We start from the raw sequence: 21,608 nt of genomic DNA on the forward strand, positions 1-21,608 counted from the left end.
GAAAAATATGGTTTTACTATCAAAAACGTAGCAATTTCCATTTAGGCATTTTTCACTGTGAAAATAGCTATCCTAATGAAACTGTGAATGAAGCCTGATTTGGGAGAAGAGTTGGAAATGAGACAGTATAAGGAAGGAGGAAAAAAAAAAAAAACTAAAACACCACCAACACAACCCTAATGCTAAAGTCCGCAAAAAAACGAAATACATAAATTTTACAAAGCATTGTGTTGGATGAAACTGCAATTAAAATTCTACTTATTCTAGGAAGTTCCAAAAATTACTGGAAGAAATCCAGTTGATACAATGAATATATCTGTGATATAACTGTGGGATATTAATCATATATTTACAAAGGAGCAGTTCCTTATGTCACAGTTGAGGCACGCTACTTGGACGGTTTCAGAAAGACTGAATATTTGTTGTTTGGATTGCATTAGTTCTATGAGAAAAAGGCAGCAGTTTTTCTTTAAAAGTCAAAATGGCACCTCTTCCGAGCATTCAGTTTTCTTAAAAAGAACCTCTAGAACTGTGCTTAAAACAAAAACTTTATTGAGTGCTATGAAGAGTTCCTTAAAGCATAACTCAATACACTATTCTTCATCAGGAAATCTTTTCATAGGTGATTATAAGGGATAGGTAATCTTAGAGCCATATTTAGGAAGAAAAAGTGATTTCACTGCCTAGAACATGAAAGAATGCTACAAATTAGATCTAGTCAAGTAGTACAAAAAGTCATTCATTAACATACGCACGAAAAGAAAGTACCAAGTTAGCTCTATCATTATTCAAGGAGGTCAAAATTAGTCCTTCATGTACATTCAGTTCATCAGCAATTTATTTGCAAGAACTTCTGTGAATCCTAAAAAATACCAGATTTTTCACATAAGTAATTATCCTGAAGAACTCCATGAAACACGTATTTTTCTTCACTACTCAGCCCTTTTATTTCTCTTCTGCCAAAGTATTCCGTGCTAGCAACTGAACCATCCCACATTTCTAGTGATGACCAATGGTTATTCAGAGACATAAAATAAAGTTCTAATTCTTTCCTACTGTTATCTATCTTTGCTTCAGTTGTCACTAAACATCATCTGCAATACAAACAGGTAATTGGGACATAATGTATGAAAACAAGCCTCTTTGACTAAAATTCTTAGACAGTATTTGTGTGTCTGGGACACTGGAGTCAGCACACTGGATTAAACTACTGATTAAACTACAATTAGTTAACTAATTGGTATTCCAATTTTAGAAGGCACTATTACTAAAATGATTCTCAATAAATTGAGAAAAGTTTACCGCAGATGAAGTTCTGCAGCTAATTGTGCAACTTCTTCCTTGGTGCACAAGAGTTTTTCTACCCTGAACTTTGTTTTGTCCTACTTAATATTGACATTAATACAACCATATGTCTTTAAAAACATCTACTACAAAAAGGGAAAGGGATTTTGAAAATAACAAATCATCTGGATAAAATACATTTTTTTAAAGCAACAGTCAAACACCGAGACATTCAAAAGGCAAATAAATCAGATAACATATTTGCAGTTTATCTAATTCTATTTAAGTTATGTAAGTTTACCTATATGAAATAACCCTGAATTCAAAAGTACAGGTGTTGAGAAACATAGACTGATGGACAAAAAAAAAAAAAAAAAAAAAAAAACCTTCTCTAAATCAAACTGAATTTGAACTGAAAAGGAACAAGAAGGAAAACAGCAGAGTAGAGAAAAAAAACATTAATTGCATGTGCTCATGAGTCAATACTGTTAATTTGCATAAGCAAATGCAACTGGACAAGAATTCTCAGAATTCATAAACTATCATCTGCTTTTATAAAACTTTGTGAAGTAAATTTATAAAGAGAAAAGGGTGACTTCTAAAGAGAAAATGGACAATGAGAGTCAGTCCTTCTGTATCTGGAATGTACTTCTGAAAGCTGTCCTGCAGTGAGCCTCCAGACCCAAGAACAGTAATACAGAACTGGACAGTTTTATTTCAGAGCTCAGATGTCAGCTAAGCCATCCAAGCCTTCCACATATGGGTTATCCATTCTGCCTTGAGTGGTGATGGAATAGAGAAATAAAATAAATATTTATGATCTACAGGAAAATAGGCAGCACAAAATTGCTTTTGTTTTCCTATGTTATCTTCACTTTTATGAAAATGTTACTCCTCTAAGACTTTGCTTTTCTTAGGATGGTAAGATCAGGTACTAAATAGTTATGTCAATCAAGACTGATAATAAAGATGATCTTGCAGTTAGCACAGAAAAAAAGATAAGACATTCTAGAAGTGCATTCATTAATATAGTTCCTCAAATTTATCTTTAAGCAGGTTGATGTCTGATAAAGACAAAACCTGACTGATGTAGAATACAACTTACATCAGGACAGCTCCAGCAGAATGACTCTATCCTGTAACATAGCTAGCCATAATGATGCTCAGGTACCATGGTGGTCATGGCACATAGGTAATCTCTGTGAGGAAACAAGGCTCACCAATAAACTGTGCAAATCTTTAAAAAGATGTGAGAGCTCATGTGGGGAGTAAGGACATTCCACCTTCAAGAAATGAAAAGATAGGAAAACTCCGTGCAAGTAAAACATGGAAGAAAAAATAAAACAACAACAAAGCCCACAACAAAATCACTCTAAAGTTTTTCTGCATAAGGAAATGATTGTATTAACTATTAGCATGGGGCCCATTTCATCTAGAATTATTTTCTGGGATGGACATTGAGGTTGCGTTATATCACCTTGCTATTTTTTGAGCTGTGGGTGTTCTGCACGATTAATAAAGACAAATATCATCTTCTACCAAGGTTTATTCCCATCCAGGCAATTGGATTAGTCTATAACAGCAAATCAAATACAGGATTAAGAAATGCTATTTTTCCCTCAAATATAAGCTTGTCAACATATGGAATTTATGTAGAAATATATTCAAATGGACATTTGTGGGATGTTTGAACACTTTTTTTTTTTTTGGGGGGGGGGGGGGAAAACGTGTTACCTTTCAGAGCAGGTCGTTAATAGAATTGGCAGAAGACACAGAGTGTGCAAGCAATCATTGAACTGTTTAATAAAGATACCTTAGCCTCTACCACAGCTTTCTCAACACTACTTTATTCTGAGGTCTTTCAAAAGAACTCAGAATTGCCCCTCTCAATCAGTGAACACTGATTAGTAATATTACTGAGAGGCAGTCAAAGGGACAGAGCCTCTCAGCATGATGACAGAGGATTTTCATACAGCTGTCATTACTTTTAGATTACTTTGAGTTGAAGTCAGTTGTTTACCAAAACAGGACATATGTACTGATTCAAAAAAAAAAAACATTACTAACATGTGCAGGACTTTGGTGTCCATATTCTGCATACAGATTATGATTTTTTATTTTTATTTTTACCAGTACATTGCTGAACCCTGGAAACATCCAAATTCATAGATATCCTGTTTTTATGCTACTATCTATTGGTTGCCTAAGACTCCACTTCTAGGCATGCCTAGATCTGCTGTAACCTTTTGGCTTGTCTCATACACAGTCTTGATCAAGACTGAAAAATTAAGTTCCTCTTTTCTGCTTATATCTCCTAAGCTTCCTAGAGCACTTATTGGACCAGCATCTGTTGAAAGGCAGATGTGACAGACACGTTCATATCCTAACATGTAGCACTGCCTAGCATTGCAGGAGGATGTGGGATATATCCAATACTTCAGTCTGAACCCATTACAACATAATAGCTAGTGCTAAAATCAGGACAGCGTCTGCACTTGTGTTGGAAAGACTTTTTACTTCTCATTCAAATGTTTTGCCTATGATATATATATATGTATATATATATTTAGCATTCATCTGAATATGATTCTTTAGCTTTAAAGACAGACTCCTTTGCTATAGTCAACAAGTAAAAGACAACTTCTCTAACCACAAGACAGTACTGAGCATTTAGCATTTTGTTTTGCATGCCAGCCAGGAATGGATTCCACCCTTTATCCGGGCTATCTTAACACTTAGTGTGTTAAGACTTTCTTGCCGAGAGGTGAGAGCTGAGTTGAAGTTCCATTAAGATAAAGAGGGAGGGAAGCAAGCTTAAATCTACAGATCTTGTGCAAGTTTGATAACAAAAAGGCTAAGGAACATAAGGGGTTGGAAGGAGGTGTGGACAGTGCCATCTGTTCATGTTTTTAAATGAAACATATTCCCTGCTCTAGGCTCCAAGGAAAGGACATGAGGGTCTACTTTACAGAGATTATTTCATTTTGCCACTCCTAATGGAGAAAGGATTCCATTTGGCTCTGCACAACTCAAACCCCAGTGCTCTCTTAGCACTCTCTTGCTCCCATCAGCTCAGCCTAAGAGACTTCTCAGCTGAGCATGCTGACTGCAGCATGATAGTTTCTGTGTACCATCACGAGATGGTTCCCTCCAGGCACAAAGGAAAAACCCTGCACCATGGAAAGAGATGAGATGTATCACACAAATTCTTTGGCGTTCTGCACCGAGTAGTTTTTGTCATGGCCATGCCCTCAGCGACTGCCAGGATCTGACTCAAAATATTTGCTTTTGGTGAGCTATTGACTTGTTTCTACCAAGCAACTTGCTACACAGCACACAGTCGGCAGCCAGCTAACAACTGCTGAATTGTAATTATACACAGCCCCCGCTGGAGCTCTGCGGGAAGTCTGTCTATCCGTCACTGAGTAACGGGAGAACTCGCCTTTTCTCATTGAAGTGACACTATTAGACGTGCCCATCCATATAACTGGTTGCAGGACCAAGTTCGTGATTAGGCAGTTAGGAACACATTTGTTTTGTTTTTCAGACATTCCCCTGTTGATGTAAACATCTGCTGTCCTCAGTTATGACAGCAGAGGAGCGGCTGTTGCAAACCCAACCACGTAAATTGTTAAAAGTTAAGCTGTCTGTGCCTCTAACCAGTTGCAAAATAACGGCAAGAGCTGCTGCAGGTTTTACTATCATATGCCAACTACTGCTCAGCTGTACAGTTTCCATGATTCTCTCTGACCGCTTCAAGAGGACAAAGAGACAAAAACAACAGTCTACCTCCTGATGATGGCAGTCATAACAGCCATTATCGTACTGACAATGCCAAAAAAAAAATGAAGGTTTTCATAAAGAGCTCCTGTAAAGCCATGTAAATTAGTTACTTGCTATTCACTAGTCCTGTTAGTTAACAAATACTTCGTCTTGTTTCATTAGTGCTCTCGACAGCTGCTCCTGGGAAAAATTTTCCTTTGAGGGTGAAACAACAAAGCTGGGGTTTCTGCTTGTTCCGCTATAGGCCACCAAAATGATTCAAAAAAAAAAAAAGAAAAAAAGAAAAAGAACAAAAAAAGAAACAAACAAACACACACACACACTCAGCCTCCTTCCAGAACAAATCTGAAATCCCTGACTTCTGTCTGGAAAAAAAAAAAAAAAAAAAAAAAAAGAAAGTGATATGCTCTGCAGAGAGGGTCAGGAATTGTTAACCTTAGTCGTTAGCATTCCATAGGTATCAGCAGCAAGCACATTCCCCAGAAGTCAGAGCAGATTTTGTTGTATACCAAGGTAGCACTGTAAATTTTATTTAAGTTTCAGCTAATAAAAGAAACAAGCACAGATTCCAGGAGGAAGGCGATGGAGCTCAACTTTCACATATGACACTACACTAAATTTTTTAAATCAAGACAATCTGCTCCCTCTCCCAAAATCTAAGATGCAGCACAAAAGCATAAAACAGGGGCTAGTCTGAACTACTTGCATAATCTGATATTAATTAACAGATATCCACTTTTGAGGTGCATTATTCTCTCTCATAAATCCATTATTTTCACTACTGTTTTCATTTGGTGCCTCTAGGACTTAAAGAATCAGATAAATTCTTTTCTTATGTGCTTCACTACATTCTTTCCCTTCAGTGGCATTCTTTTAATTTCTTTATGGTTCCTTGATAAGAAAAAGAAACTTTAATCTTATTAAACCCTTAAAAGCTTGGCATTCTTACAATAATGCTTCCCTTCATTTATCTGAAATGCTATTCTATCTACCTCTGTAGTCAAATGTCATTATTAGAAATGTAGTTATGGTGCACATCCTTTTGAGCTGAACTAATGATGAGAAACGTCCTTCATATATACTTTTAACCTGCTGGTATTAAGATCAGCAGCCCAGCAATTTATCAGCCTCGGAAGTAAACAAAATGATGAAACTAGGCTTAGAAAATACATTAATTTTTATATTCCAGAAAGAACCTCCCAGTATTCTAGGCTGCCTCTTTCACATTGCAATTACAATACCTGCCTGTTTTAAAGGACTATCTTTCTTATTTAGCCTTCTCCAGGGATACTGCAAGAGAGAGAAAAGGTATGCATTTACCGAGAGTGAATGAAGCATACATATGTTGCATGCACTCACCTAAAGAACTGACTTAAGTCTTTCTGGAGCCAGAAGGAGACTTCCAATTGACTTGATGGCAGCTGTATTGGTGGCAACCTAAACAAACAGCCTTCAATAACCACTGAGGTCACCAGCTGAAGCTGGTAGTGCATTTTGTTACTATTTGAGACAATGAAAGTTTCAGCCTGTTTTCTCTATGTCAAGCTATGACTAAATGACCCAGCTTAAGAAGTTACCTTGAAACAGATGAATTAGGGCAACTGTTTTTGCTTACTTTTAACACATAGCAGTCATGACATTAATTTGACTTAGCTGAAATTTCCTAAATCCTGCATTACAAATAGAACTTAGACAAATTGTAAGACAAATTCACAACTGCATATTAGATTATGTGAAAAAAGAACATCAACTTCATACTGATTTTGCTCCATCCTTTTCCTGGAATGCGACCAAAGGGAAAACAAGAGGGTAGGGAAAGGACTGGTCACTGAAGATGAGCTTGGCACATGCTAAAGACAGGATACTTGAAGGCTTGCAGAGAATAAGTTAAATTCATGTGAGCTTTATATAAAGCTCAAGAAGGAATATACTGTGTGAAATTTAAAATTTTCAGAGTAATGTGTCTGGCAATTCAAATGGCATACTTCCTTTTTAAAAATCAATGATTAACAAACAGGTGGGACAACTGACAACCCTGTAAAGAGGAACTTCTTTCTAAATTCTGTAAACAATACTTATAGTGCAAAATAGAGCCTGGATTGTGACACAGGGCAGCACCCACCACTTGAATTTTTGCACCAAAACCTTGGATTTCTTTGTCTCCAGCAAGAACATTACCTGCGTTAAGCAAAGTAAAATAATTTTTCTGCAAAGGCACGTCATTAGAGCTGCAGCAAAATGAAAACTAAACAGCACTAGACATGCACAGTTTTTGGCAATTGAAGCAGACACTGTGAAAGGTGCAAGAAAGATGTTCAGAGTTAGCTATTAGAAGATTTTCTGCATATGCACATCATAAGGGCCAGCAGCAGTGACATGAAAATATTACTGTCCATCTAGTAGAGTTCTCATTGGTGATGTGCTTCTGGCTTGCTCTTAGGTCATAATCACACATATTCAAGGGTAAAGCAGCATTAAGAAGATTATCAGAAAAATGTGGAAAGTCAGCACAAGTATATACACATATATTAGATTTCATTAAAAATGGGGAAAAAATGTAGTAATAAAAACAGCAAGAAATAGGAAACAAAGGGATAATCAAAATATGAACTCTACAGTATATACAGAAGACTGATGGATGGATAGAAGCACAAGGAGGTAAAAAAAATAATAATAAAATCCACTGATGGAAACATAATTGGAGTGCTTAAGTGTCAATGCAATTCAGAAAAAAAAATGTTCTGCAGTTGAAATTCCTTACCGTCTTTCATGGTTAATACTTTGGAGTTCATATGTTGGCTGATTCCAACATTACAAACTATGTGATGAAGCAATTACAAACTGGAAGATCTTGCTGGGGATGTTAATTAAGAGGGTGGTCACCTGCATGAATTTGAAATGAGAGAAACTCCAAAGGAAAGCAAAAGGAAAGCTCAGAGATCTAGAAATAACCTGCCATGGAATGAAACAAGAACTGCTATTATTTTGCAAGAAGGCTTGAAGGTAAGAAGGCTTGTAACCACGTACAAATAGGAAATTGACAAAACAAAAGGCACAGAAGAAAGAAAACACTATTCTCTATGCATATTGGGTTAGGATGAACAATAACAGGCTTATATTTTTAGCAAGCAAGTTGCAGGCAAATGAGGACTGTGAGGATATGGAGGTTGTGGTATATCCTTTAGGGGAATTTCAAAGAATAGGTAATACAAAATCTCCCAGGAACACTTCTTCCTGGTGCAAGGAGATGGACTAAATAACTTCCCAAGATATCTCAGCTCCATTTTTAGGACTTTATGTAGAGTCCAGAAGTACCTGGAAAACGAGACTTCAGGAGCCTCAGGGTTTGCAGTCTACACAAGTCACATATACAAACTGGATGCAATCTGAAAAAATCAGGGGACTACTCCTCTTAACACGTCCTAAAACAAGTGTAAAAGTCCTGTATGAGCTTTACACAGAAGACATTAAACCCAGCAAAATCCTCTGTCAGGTAACCATAGTTAGCATCAGTTTCATTGTTAAGGACTGGGTTAATAGAGGAAGCATTTTTGTCTCTGCAACAGAATTGCTGTATGTTCATGAACAAGTCTGTTCATCTGCCTTCATCCATGAAACGAGGAATGTGCTGTTTACCTTATTCATACAATAGAGGGAGAGGGTTATGAAACTTGCTCACATTCCAGCGTAATCTGAGATCATTAGATATAAGGCAAAATACACATGCAAGTATCTGTACAAAAAAAAAAAAAAAAAGCGCACTGGCACTGTTAGACTTATCTTTAATATGGACATAGGTATGAGAATGTTTTACACATAAAAAATGAACTGTAGAACTTGTAATATTAATGCAACTCTGCATGTTGGTTTCCTGTGCTTAAGACTTTATTTTCATGAATATGTAAATTTCATTAACAACTATTCAGACCATAGCACTTTGGGGGTGGGGAGGGGAAATAGGGGAGGGAGAGATGATCACCACATGTAAATCTTCCAGATGCCCCGCAGTGTGCAAAGAGAGGTGAGATGAGGTCAGTCATTATTTACACATGATGAAAAAATGAAGGAAATACTGGATCAGCAGGTGATTAAAAGACACAAAGGAAAACAGGATAACAGCACTGGAACCATTGTACATGTGTCAATAGCAAATTATGCCTGCAGAGAAAAAGCCAAAACATTTATCCTGAATTAAACCCAACTGGAACATGGTTTACATTAAACAGTGAAATCTGTTCTTTTCAAAGGAGATTTTTAAACAATAACTTCACGTGCAGATCAAGAAAGGGTCTCCTCCCTTGTCTGGTCAAACTATTACTGTAAAGCTGTTCTCCTGTATTCAAGATTAAAATTCCTTTTATCTTTGCCCAGATCTCATCTGCAGTACATTTAACAGAATCAGACATTAAAAGTGACTCACTAACAATTAGGCTTCTGCTTCTGAACAGAGAACTCTTTGAATGTGCATGCAGCAAGGAATGTTTTGGGGATGCTCTTTCTTGTGAGATGAAATTTTTAAAGAGAAATGTTTCGCCAAAGAAAAACACAAGAAAATCATTCAGGTTGTAGAAAAGGATGTTTAAACTTCAACCATACAGAGAGATGATGTTCTTTACAGAGTGTCAAAAGCAGCATCCTTGCAAAATTAGATTGGAACAGTGAATTGTATGCAACCTAATTATATTAACAATGTTACAAAAATCCAGAAGCATAACAGCTGTTTCATATCTAAGCTGTGGTAAACAGAGCAATCTCTGCCTGAACCATTCAAACACCAGACAAAATTCAAAGCTGCGTCAGATATTTATCTGGTAAATGCACCAAGAAAGTAAAAAATATGGATGTGCTTGGCTGCTTTTCCCTACCTCATTAAATATACAGCAAAAGAGAAGTGCTTATGTTCCTTCTCTGATGTTCTGCTTCTCTCGAACAAAAATATTTCCTCTTGCACCCAGGGTGTTGTGCTAATTCCAGTCACACGCACTTCCTATGAAAAGGGGCTACCAACAGCCAGATTGGGGCTTAAAGTAGCCTGAGCACAAAGCCAGCCTGCACCAGTCTGGCTGGGTCAGCATTTCTCTCCCAGGTTAGCGCTGCTACCAGAATTACCTATATATCGTTACCTTCCTGCCAGCTGAACTGAGATGAGCTGAGGCACAACAGTGAATCTTGCTCAGTGCTTCCGAATATTTTACAAAAGAACTCAAAAGTTTATCTTGCTGAGGATAAAGATTTGTCCAAACAAACTTTCTGAGTCTCCTACGGAGAGGAAAAAAAAAAAAAAAAAAAAAAAAAAAAGACCTCCCCCCTGCCCAGCCCAAAGCCTAGTGTTAAATTCAGTTCAGTAAAAAAACACAAGGGATTTTGCGTGAGTGTATTTCAGCTCCCCAGATTCCCAAGGGAAGCACTTCCTCAGGAGCTTCCAGGTTCTCTGCCATGGCAGGGTATGGGCGAACAAGAGCTCAGAGCAAGCTCCCAAGCACCTCACTGCTGAGAGCTAGGTGCTCCCCAGCTCTCCCAAGGGAGCTCCCTTCCCTGATTCACCCTCTTACAGAAATTTAGAAGATGATTACAAAAGTCAAGAAATTATTACCGTGCTCCTGTTCTGAATTGCTACAACTCTTCAAAAAAGATTTTTTTTTTTTTTTTTTTTTTGCTACTGATTTGATCCTATGCATTTTTTAACCACAGGGAACAGTAGAAGGCCCATGATTAATAAAACAGGATTCAATATTATGATATTCACTTCCCTTTGTGTATTTTATATTCCCATAGTTTAACTGAAAATCTAGTTACTTTTCCAATAGTCTTGAAAAAGTTTCTTTTTCTTCACTGATTAACATACACAAAAGCCCCTGCCCTGTGTCTTTAGTCTTCTAGTTCCCCCACCTCCCATAAGTCTAATCTGTGTCCTTCCTTCAGCTGAAAGCTCTTTTGCAAGAAAAGAGCTTGTATTCCACAAATACATTCTGATGTCTAATAAACACTCTTTTTCCCCTTTACTATAGCTGTTGGTAATACAGTGCCCTACTAAAAAAAATTACATTGTTTGTAAGTTTTCTATTAACTAAATTTTAAGACTTGCAAAACCAAGCTTAATCCGATTAAATGTAGTGTGCTTAAGCATAGTTAAACTGCAATCACCTAAGACTAGGTGATTCATTAAGATAAGGAAAAAAAGTATGGAGGGAAGGGGATGGCTGACTATGAAATTCTCTCTTTTTCCCATTAAGGATACTTCCCGTACCTTATAAACACCTAAATTTTCACTGAAGTCAGGAAAATAGAAAGCAACCCCTATTGAACATAAAGCCCAGCTCAGATTTCTACTAAACAGGACAGTTAGTTTAAAAGACAACAACCAGCAACCTAAGTCTCAATTTTATGCACAGAACAAGTATTGTTGAATAAAACTTCCAACATCCTATCAACAAAAATTGGCAGTTCCACCAACCCTTTGCGGTGAAGGCCTTGAGCTAACCTATAATTAATATAAATCCGATACATTCGTAATGCTTTTTCCTCATGCATCATTCATTCCTTATCATTTATTACTTGTCCCCCTAGGATCATTGAGGTTCAGCCCCACACCCTAGCCCTGCTGCACTCCAGGAACCAACTCTGACTAGCAGCGATCACTGCAATGTGTTATTTCTCAGCAGCCTGCTCTTAACTGGCCTAGGCACTCTCCTAACCTTTGAATGTCTCAAAGAGCAGCAGTAGAGCCCTGGACACAAAAGACAGGATGAAACTCATACTAAATTTTCCTCAAGTTCAAAAGAGTTGAACACCTCTGCATTTATCACTACCATAGGAGAAGACAGACATCAATGCACAGAAAGTAAATGCTCTTGGTATGTTTGCAAAGACATAAAAGCTGGCATATACAAATGAAAAACAAACAAAACCCAACCAACACGTATATTAAAGCCACTTACCATTGAGAGTCTCCTTTCCTCCCTCTCAAGTATTTTACTGTTAAGTTGATGCAGACAATTCAAAAATTGGGCTGGAGAGCCAGTTCTACAATGTCCAACACCTTTAGGATACATACAGAATTGCTAAGCTGGATATCAATCCTTCCCTTTACAGTCCAAAATATTTTGGGAAAACTGTTTCCTAGCAAGGCTCTCCTTTCCTATTCTTAAAAATTTTCTATGCCAAAAGCCACCAAGAAATAATTTTAACTACTGGCAGCTGTCTCTGCTTAATGTCTGGGCAGGTGATTCAAATTCTGGTCAGTTCCAGGTGACATGAGTATTTCCAAAACAGGATGGCAAAGTCAATAGTTGAGTGGTCTAATGAAAAATCTACTCTTGACCCTTCCATCTATTGACTTTATCCTACTGCTTTGGAAACACTACTGTTCCTTGAGTATGACCCATGACAGCCATCACCTTCTCAGGAAGTAATCAAAGACTGCCAGTTTCTCCTCCAGTACCTGGAGTAAGTCCTAAATAAATTGCTAAACCAAGGCAAGACAGAATGCCCCTTACTGCAAGGCAGGACAGCATTGACTGAGTCTGAAGCTTCTTCATGCAGTGAGCCCTACATGATACAGAATGATGCAATAATTGAGACTAAAATACACAGTTCCCAACTGGCTTTTGTATATGAGAAGACACAATCACCCTAGCGTGATGACTGTTCTTGGGGCAACCATCCCCACACCTTGCTTTGAAGGATGTTGGAGTATAATTGCTATACCACAGCCATGACTTTTGCAACTCTACAGGCACAAAGAAGTTTTGCTTTTGCAGGGCTAGAAGACACTCACTCTATGCAGAAAAGGCAGAGAACTTAAAATAAACTTAAACAATAAGCACACATACTCAAGTAAGGAGAAAGAAATGCCTACCAGAAAGGTTTTCTATTAATAAATAGATATTTATTAAAAGTATATAAATATCAAAAGTCTGCTCCAGATCAAGCAAATATTTGTTGTGAATCCAGACAGAACAGCTGGCTTACATATTCACATTGTTCCAGAGACATTTTAGTACCATTATTTGTAAATATTTTTTAACAAATTTGCAAAGTGGCAAATGGAAATGAATAATTAGTATGTTGCACAAAGCAACTTCACAGCAAAAAGAAAATGCATGCAGTCCTTCCTCTACTCCTGTTTCAAACGATCTTAGCGTCTGCGTAGACACTGCAGAAACGTAATGTCTTCTGACTTCTGCATGCCCCTCAGGACATCTATCGTGCTACAGACAAGAGGTGCTTTTTTTCTGGTAAGCATTTTCAGTGTCAAATCACTGATTCAAGCAGACAGCTGATATTGCAGTTCTTTAAAAACACACTCTTTTCCATCACTATAAAAGTGCATTTATTAGTGATTATTAATATTCATTATGGTACATTACAGACTATTAGCATTTTAGGCCATGGCTATAGCAACAACACATTCTCTCTGTTTCGTTCATCTCTATTACTACTGCTTCAGTTTCACAACTAGATGGTGCCTTTAGACATTCCACTGAGGAAAAGGTGATGCATAAACTGTGCTACTGCAGAAGCGCCCCTCAGAGGTCCTATCACTCAGGAAACAGTCACATTCCCCCTTTAAAAACTGTTAGAAGCAGGAGAGACAACCAAGGCAGCAGCAAGAAAGCAGCTTCCTTGGCCCCAAACATCTCTGTCCCTGTGAATCGGGGCTGACATGTAGAAGGGGAAAGGGTACTGCTTTCTTCTCCTGTAAGTCTCTCTCTGGATACTTATTTGTAAGTATCCCACCCACAGAGCAAGATTTAATTACATTTTACGTGGCTGTTCAGATTCAAGGAAGAAACCTTGCTTCTCCATCTAACCTGCATGGCTGAGCTAGGCCCAAGACACTTCATCTCTAGGTTAACTAGTTATTATTATGAAGAAGAACTTACAATGTTCCCCTTTCCAGAGTGAATGCTGGCAGCTTGAACTGTACCATGAGACTTATTTGTACAGAGCCTATTATAACAGTACAACAGTGACTCACATCTTCTGGGAGCTATCCTGGTAAATAACAGAGAGGTAGTATCAGACAGAGGAGTGCAGTTTATACATACAGACTATATTCTGCTCCAGTGCATGACAATATCACTTTAAATATAAACCAGTTTTCTTCATGCAGTTTACAGATCACATCTAAAATAGAATCCCATGTCACTTCTAAAAGAAATTCCTAGATGCTTTCCTGAATCTCTCAAAAACAAATACATATGTAATTTTGAAATAGCCACATTTCCAGAACAGAAAAGCGAACACATTCCAAAATTAGTCTTGCTCTATCCCACAGCATCAATAAAAGTGAACAGTGCACGAGATACTTTACAGCTTCACCATTCCAGCTTTCCATACACTTCTCTGCATGATCCAGAACTCTTCACAAACATGACTTTTTCAAAAATTCTTGGCAGTAGGTGAGTTTAATAAGTAATGTAAATTGGGCAGGCAGGTGACTTTGAGCCTAATAAAAAAAAATGAAAATAAAAATAAATAAATAAATAAATAAATAAACTGTTCTCTATCCAGGCAAAGGAACAAATAATTTCCAAGAAAATGTGGTATTTGAAGCTGCTGTGAATGGACCAGCTGTGGCTGATCCATTAGGATCTATCTAATCCAGTAGCTAATAACAAAAAAACTTGTCTTCATTAAAAGCAAATGATCTGTGGAAGCCAAGGAATTAATCAACAGGACTGATTCCCAAATAAGAGTCCTGTAGCACTCAAATGTGCACTCTCCCTCAGATTTCTACCCATTTGAGTTCCTGATAAATAAATTTGTGACCCCAAATAATATGTCTAACTCCTGCATTGGCCAGAGGTTTCACAACGCTCTCCTGAATTTTCACAATGCTCTCCTCAAAAGATCAAGGTCTTTTAAAAAAATAAAATAAATAAATAAAAAATAAAAATGAACTGGAGCATGGTTCTAAAAAAGATTTAGCTGTTGGGCTCAGAGCACCCTACACATTTTCTGATGTTACAAGGAAAAAAAGTGACTTTTTACATGACCCCTTCAACAGTTCTTCCTTCAAGCAGCAAGAATCGTCAGCAACATTATTAGGAAGTCTTAAGACAGTAGAGCAATCTCACAAGCCATACCAAGTACTTTTCATTCCAGCCCACAATTTCAGGACCAACTTCAATCTAAAATTCATTGTATTGTAGCTATGTCTCAGACCATTTAAGACAGCACTGTCTAAAGATATTTCTTGCTTGATCTTCTTGGTTAGTGATATGGGAGCAGACCCATATATACCCTGGCGTCAGGTATATAACAACTGGGCTAACAGCAGCCAAGGACTATGTTTCAGAGCTTTCTGTGGTATTTCCTGGGTTTTAACTGATTTATCTTAATCAACAAAGTTACGTAAAGTTGGTATTTTCCATCTGACTATCAGTTCTCTTGGACAGATCTTACTTGTGGTTGCAGTATTGATGATACATCACACACATGTACCATGATGTCCCAACAACGGTCACTTAAATCATTATTAGGTCTCTCAGAAAATTATTTCTGAGTGAGGCATTGACATTTCCTTGTTAAAGCCTCTCACCCTTAGGGGAGTTTCTATCACCAAAGCTATTAACAGTGATCTGAATCTAAATACTGTACTGTATTATCCGCATCCAGATGGCATAAAAATGGAAATTTCTATAAGATTCAGTCTTGACCTTTGGTTGAAAACCATTCTTTCCCTAGTTACTGCCTGAGGTAGTCTAAGGTGTTTCTTTTCAAGCATAAAAGCAAAATGATGATTTATGATTAGCATAAGAGAAAAATAGCTTGCCCAGAAGTTTATGACAAGATAAGACTATTTCTATGCCATTATTATAATAAATCATGACGTTGCTACCTACTCATCCTTCCATGGTTAACACATCTGGTTGTTGTTCTTGCAGTAGTGTTTCATCCTCCTCCACTCCCTTTTTCCTTGTATATATACACATGTATATACACAGTGTGTGTAATATATATTTTACAATTACTGAAATATATGTGCAGTAGTAATGGTAACCCCTTTTTGGTTAAAAATATTTCATCTTTGATTTAGAAAAAGTTTCTGTTGCATACTTAGTACAATTTACTAGGAAGATAAAACTAAACCTTATTTAAAATGACAGCACAAAGTATCGCTTCATTAAGACTCCAGTATCCATTTCTGAGGGCTAACCAGTAGCACAGGTTTTACACCAGTTCTCTGCCCAGGGTAAAAATGGCGAGGACCCCTTATGAGTGCAGGTATGCCTTTCCTGTAGCTCCCCCATCTTGCTGTCTCAGGTTGTGCTTTAATTTCCCTCATGGTCAAAGCTGCAAGTGAATTTGGCTTAAAGAAGTGACTAAGAGAATATAAATACAAATAAAGTTGCGTTATTTTGTGAAGTGGAGCCATCTGTTGCCACATCTAGAAAAATACGTGTTTGTATGACAGCCTGTTGTTAAAATGTAGTCTCATTCACTTCTTTTGGTGACACGTAATACTACAGATCATTTAAATCTTATAGATAATTTATAATATATTAATATCATAGATCATTTTAATACATCCATTTTGGAGATTGGAGTCTGAGGGGAGACAGGATTTATTTGAGGCAGGGCTGGGGAGAGGAGGGTCCTTGCATATTGCTGTTCATCATGCCCTTGTTCTGTCTCCGACTGGAAATCCTAAAAGTCTTTTCAAGTGTTCCAAGAGCAGTAATGCAGTTCAAATTAGGGTACAAAATTCCATTACATTATAAGGAAAACTACTGAATATGCTCATTAGTTGTCCTTGAAGAAAGTTTACAGGGCCAGTGTTAAATGAAGTTGCCACTGTCATGAGTATATTCAAATTATATGTAAGCCATTAACCATATCTACAGACAGCATCCAGGACTCAGTATGTGCCACTGGACACTGATCTTGCTAAGTACAAACTTTCTAACAATTTCAATGAATTTCCTGTGTGAGTTAAGCATCTGAATTCTGCAAATTAACTTCAGTAATCAAAATAATAAAACATATGTAAAAATTACAGAGCTTTTTTTTTTTTTTTTTTTTTTTTGAAATTAAATATTTAGTTTTGCTTTGTTTGGTGAAATATGTTAACATTAATATTTTGTTGAGTTCACTGACCTGGAGAGAGAGATCATATTGCTCAAGAAAAGTAACATTTTTGCTACCTCAAGTACCTTGCACAAGTAACAGTATATGAAGTCTTAATAACACCCAATGTATGATGAAATGACTTTACTTTTGCAGCCATTACAAGCCTCCATTTACTAAAGGAAATTCAAATGTATTTCCATTTACTAAAGGAAATTCAAATGTATAAAAATATGGCCTCATATATAAACTACTTTCACTTTATGATAATTCACGTTTGTTTTCTATTTTATTAATTTAGATCGTAGCCACTTATAACTCAGTTTTCCACTAGTAGATTTTCCCAAACATACTTTTCTATTTCAAATGTGATTACCTAGAAATAAAAACAAAGTTTTGATTAATCACTGTAGATAAAAGAAACAAATTCAAACATAACTTGTTTTCTGACATCCCTCTACTTTATTGAAGAGATGCATGAAAATTCAATTAAATGTATTTAGGCCATTTATCTAGCTAATGCAATTCTCAGAGATCATCTGGTATACGTGATAATATATAATCAATACAGCCTGCAAGAGCCAGTTGAAAGCCTGTAAAACACAAACCAGGAGGTCACAGGGATACACAAGTGTTCATTTGATTTGTTTTAGCTTTTAATGATGTACATCAGCACATCAGCACAGAGCTATCTTGAAGTCAACTTCACCAGAAGATGTTTTCGGAAGACAGAAAACAGCATGTATGACTTACATTAGAGGCAGGGGGTCATGCATTTAAGTAAAATTTTGATTAATTAGAAAGTTGGTTAAGAAATTAAGACAAGCCATATCCTTACTAGGAACAATGTATAACATTTAATACACACTTGTTCAAAAACTGAGATAGAATAGTTTGAAAGGAATTCTTGTTTTTTGTTTTTTTTTTTTTTAGAACCAGAGAAGACAACATTAAGAGAGCTTAAACCAACTTTTTCATATGAAGAGTTAATGGCAAATCTGGAGATTTACTGTCAAACTCAAGACCACAGTAACTGCTAAGTGGTTCTTGCAAGAGCTACGTGATGATCCCCAGAAGGTCTACGGTTTTACAATGGATTACTTAGCTGGCCTTTTTAAACACATCAGCCTTGTTTCTTTCCTTTTCTTTCACTTATTTTCATGGTACAATTTAGCATCCTCACCCCACCCCATTGCTCAAAAAAAAGTACCTGTTGTGAACCCAAATTTTTGGTAAAACAACTTTGTCAGAAAGGAAATACCTGCTAGATTTAAAGGTCTGAATGATCCCTTCTGTTGAACCATACTGAATGAAGACATTTGCCAAAAGGGTGGAGTAGACTTATGTAGTGTCAAGCTCATTAATGTTGGAGTAGCACTGAAGATGGATATCATCATGTTCAACCTTGTATTAGCAGCATCCATTATTCAATAAATTATTAAATTGACAGACGGCAACAATGGGCGTATGTCCTCATTTAATTAATTAATGAGAAGGAACTCAACTTATGGTCATCTTATGCCTATAGATTTAATAATTTATAGAATAATAATTTATTGATTCCTCACTATTTCTACAGGAGATAGAATTCTATTTCAATAATCATCCATTCTTGTCGGAAGCTGTTATTACCAGGCACTCTGGTGGCTATACACACACTAATTGCAAGATGGACTAATCCTTCTAGAACTTCATTCTAAATTCTGGGACTGGAGCACACTTAAAAAAAAAAAAAAAAAAAAAAGAAAAAAAAAAAGAAAAAGACCAATACTGAAATAGCCCTAAAGCAGCACAGTCACAAAATTGACCTCTAAAGAAATGAATGGATGAAGGGAGTAAACGGTGTTATGTTTCATTAGTTTGAACAGAACTCATTTGGCTCCTGTTGATTAATTGAGCTTTTCTAATTGAATAAAGTGCAGATTTTTAAAAAATATATTTTTGATAGGCATTATAGAAAGTGGAATAAAAGCTTTTTTCTAATTAAAAATATTCTTTTTATATTAAATCCTGTGGCTTACATTGCAATATATTTTGATATAGCATCAAATACACAAATTGGGAAATATTCAATGCAATTATTCATATATAATAGCCATTTTCCTTCTTCTGAATTTTATTATTCAAGTAATGATAAGTTCTCTGAAGACAAATGACATTTCTTCCATCTTTCACTTTACTGAGAAATCTGAAAAAGCTAGCTATAATTTATGATGTTTTTGATTTAATTATACACTTTGGCTGAAATAGTTTAGGGTGTACAAAATGATAAGATATAGCAGGTTGCCTGTTACAAGGTACTTGTATAAATGTGTAGATACAAGATGGGCTGCTGGAGAAGTGAATGAAAAAGTTGGTTTTCTGTTCAAAGCAACAGTACATCCAGAAATCACATTCATGCATGTCTCTGAAATGCAGTTTCCTCATTTAAATATATTTGGAAAAGAAAAAAAAAATAATTTCTCCAAAGAACAAAGGAAGTATGAGTCAGTGACATGTGATATTTGAGGGACAGGTATAGGACTAAAAAAGGGAGAGAAGCATAGTGTAGTTAAGGAAGACTGAACAAGACATTTTAGTTTAGACTGACCCTCACCTGTTATTCCTCATGAAGTGGTTAATGAAAACTTTGGTGGATTTTATAATGAACTTAGGTCTGGCCTAAATAATTGCAGACTTACATGTGTAACCATTGCACGTCAGTTAAAACACAATCAACAATAGAAGAAGGAACCTTATTATGTTTTTCTTCACTCTGATTTCTGCACAACAAATGTTGCTATAGCTGAAGTAAAAACTACAGAAAACCACAAATAGAGCAGCTAAAAGCTCCAGTAGAACCGAAACTCTGCAGAAACATGGAAGGCAACTGAAAAGGATTTAAACGGTGCTTCTCTCTTTGTCTGCAAGCAGTGGGTGAAAATAGAAAAGAGTTGTTTTATTTCTGACAATAGTTGACTCTGAGGCACTTGATGATTTTAATAGTTTTCAGTTAACTCAGCAGAAGAAACTGCATTGAAACTGTGCCACAGAAATCTGAAGAGAACTGCATTCCATATAAATGGAAAGGTGAGAGATGTTTTTAAATGGAAAACACAAAAGGTACAGAAACCTATTTTGTCATTTTGCAAGTGTTAACTAAGTTTTTTTTAAGAAACTTAGTTGCTGTTGGGGTGGATCTAGGATAAAGCACTCAAATATGTTGGAAAGACCCAGAATTAGTTTTGGCGCAGCCAACTGACATTAGCTTTGTAATAGCAGTCATTTAAAGCAAACTGAAATTTCTGTATTGGTTTAGTCACAATGCTCTGACACAATGTTTTGACACTGTCACAGTGATGGAAAACTCAAAATAGTACAGAAAAACATCCTAAAGAAGAAAGGCATGGGGAGCACAGTTATCTTTGGACAAAAAACTTCCTTCCAGCAGCCTATCAGTGGCAATCAGTGGCAAATAGCAGAAACCAAGACAACAGTACACATTTAGAAAAAAAAACACAACAACCACGATAAATATGAAAACTTTTAAACTGTTTTGAAAATTGTCAAGTATGCAAATACTGGACCAAGTGGACAAGATAAGCAGAGATTTTCACAAGACCTGTTCATGGGAGCAAAGACCGTGGCTCCGTGGAAAATGAATAGCCAATACAGAATCTGTTAGTTGTAAATCAAGAAGGCTTTGCAATATAATTAATGTGGCAAAAGAAACAGTGTCTGGAAAGGCTACAGGTATGAAGGAATAAGCATGTGAAAAAACAGAGATGAGATGATCTTTCCTCCACCAATTAGTAGGAGGATGAAGCAAAAGTGCATATAAGAAGCACCATCCCACCCCCCTAGGGAAAGAAAAAAAAAAAAAAAAAAGAAAAAGAAAAAAAAAAAACACACATAAATGAATACATTTGTTTAAACTGTAAATCTTTCATCTCATGAGGAGGCTGGGAGAGGTTAGCTAAAGCCTGTGAGAACTTAAAGGTCTTATTCTCCATAACAGGGAGGCCCTCCACAGAACATAAGATGGAAGTGCCTAGATTTCCATGTCTCCAGGAGAATTCATTTTTATCAAAATCCCCAAACAATGGAAAAGAAAAGTAATTAAAGATTTGATTTTGTGGCTGCTTGACAGTTTCAGTGCTTTCTATTTAGTAGATTTAAATTTATTGAGAGGTGGCTGACTTTATCCTAAGGTATCCTAAAAAACAACAAACAAACAAAAACAAACACATACTGTTTCCTATTTTGTTGCCAAAAAAGCTTAAAAGGATATATCATGAAGTTTCAAGGAACAAACAAACAAAAACTGAAGAAAAACTGAACAGAAGTAGGTGCAGATCTGTTACTGGTCTTGATTGAGAAAAAAAAAAAAAAAAAAAAAAATCCCTGTGTTACCCCCAACTCCTCTATCTCCACAGCAGAAACAAACAAACAAACAAACCCAACAAAAACAAGCAAACAAACACAGG

At 36.5% G+C, this 21,608-nt stretch overlaps 2 long non-coding RNA genes across 7 annotated transcripts in view; both read right to left on the reverse strand.

Annotated features, from left to right (window-relative positions):
- LOC137862521 (uncharacterized) overlaps positions 1 to 12,552 on the reverse strand; it is a 248,696-nt gene extending 236,144 nt beyond the window's left edge. Inside the window, exons 1-2 of one of the 6 annotated variants that reach the window (XR_011100367.1) lie at positions 12,006 to 12,552; positions 7,143 to 7,245 (exon numbers count right to left, since the gene is read on the reverse strand). This is a non-coding gene — a long non-coding RNA (uncharacterized lncRNA). The remainder of the gene's footprint in view (positions 1 to 7,142; positions 7,246 to 12,005) is intronic. The other 5 variants (XR_011100359.1, XR_011100362.1, XR_011100368.1 and 2 more) reach the window with 5 other exon arrangements.
- A 488-nt stretch (positions 12,553 to 13,040) lies between these two features.
- The window catches only part of LOC137862535 (uncharacterized), a 155,374-nt gene continuing 146,806 nt past the window's right edge, over positions 13,041 to 21,608 (reverse strand). Inside the window, exon 4 of the long non-coding RNA XR_011100384.1 lies at positions 13,041 to 14,518. This is a non-coding gene — a long non-coding RNA (uncharacterized lncRNA). The remainder of the gene's footprint in view (positions 14,519 to 21,608) is intronic.

The sequence above is a fragment of the Anas acuta genome, chromosome 1 (genome assembly GCF_963932015.1).
Source record: "Anas acuta chromosome 1, bAnaAcu1.1, whole genome shotgun sequence".
Taxonomy (NCBI): domain Eukaryota; kingdom Metazoa; phylum Chordata; class Aves; order Anseriformes; family Anatidae; genus Anas; species Anas acuta.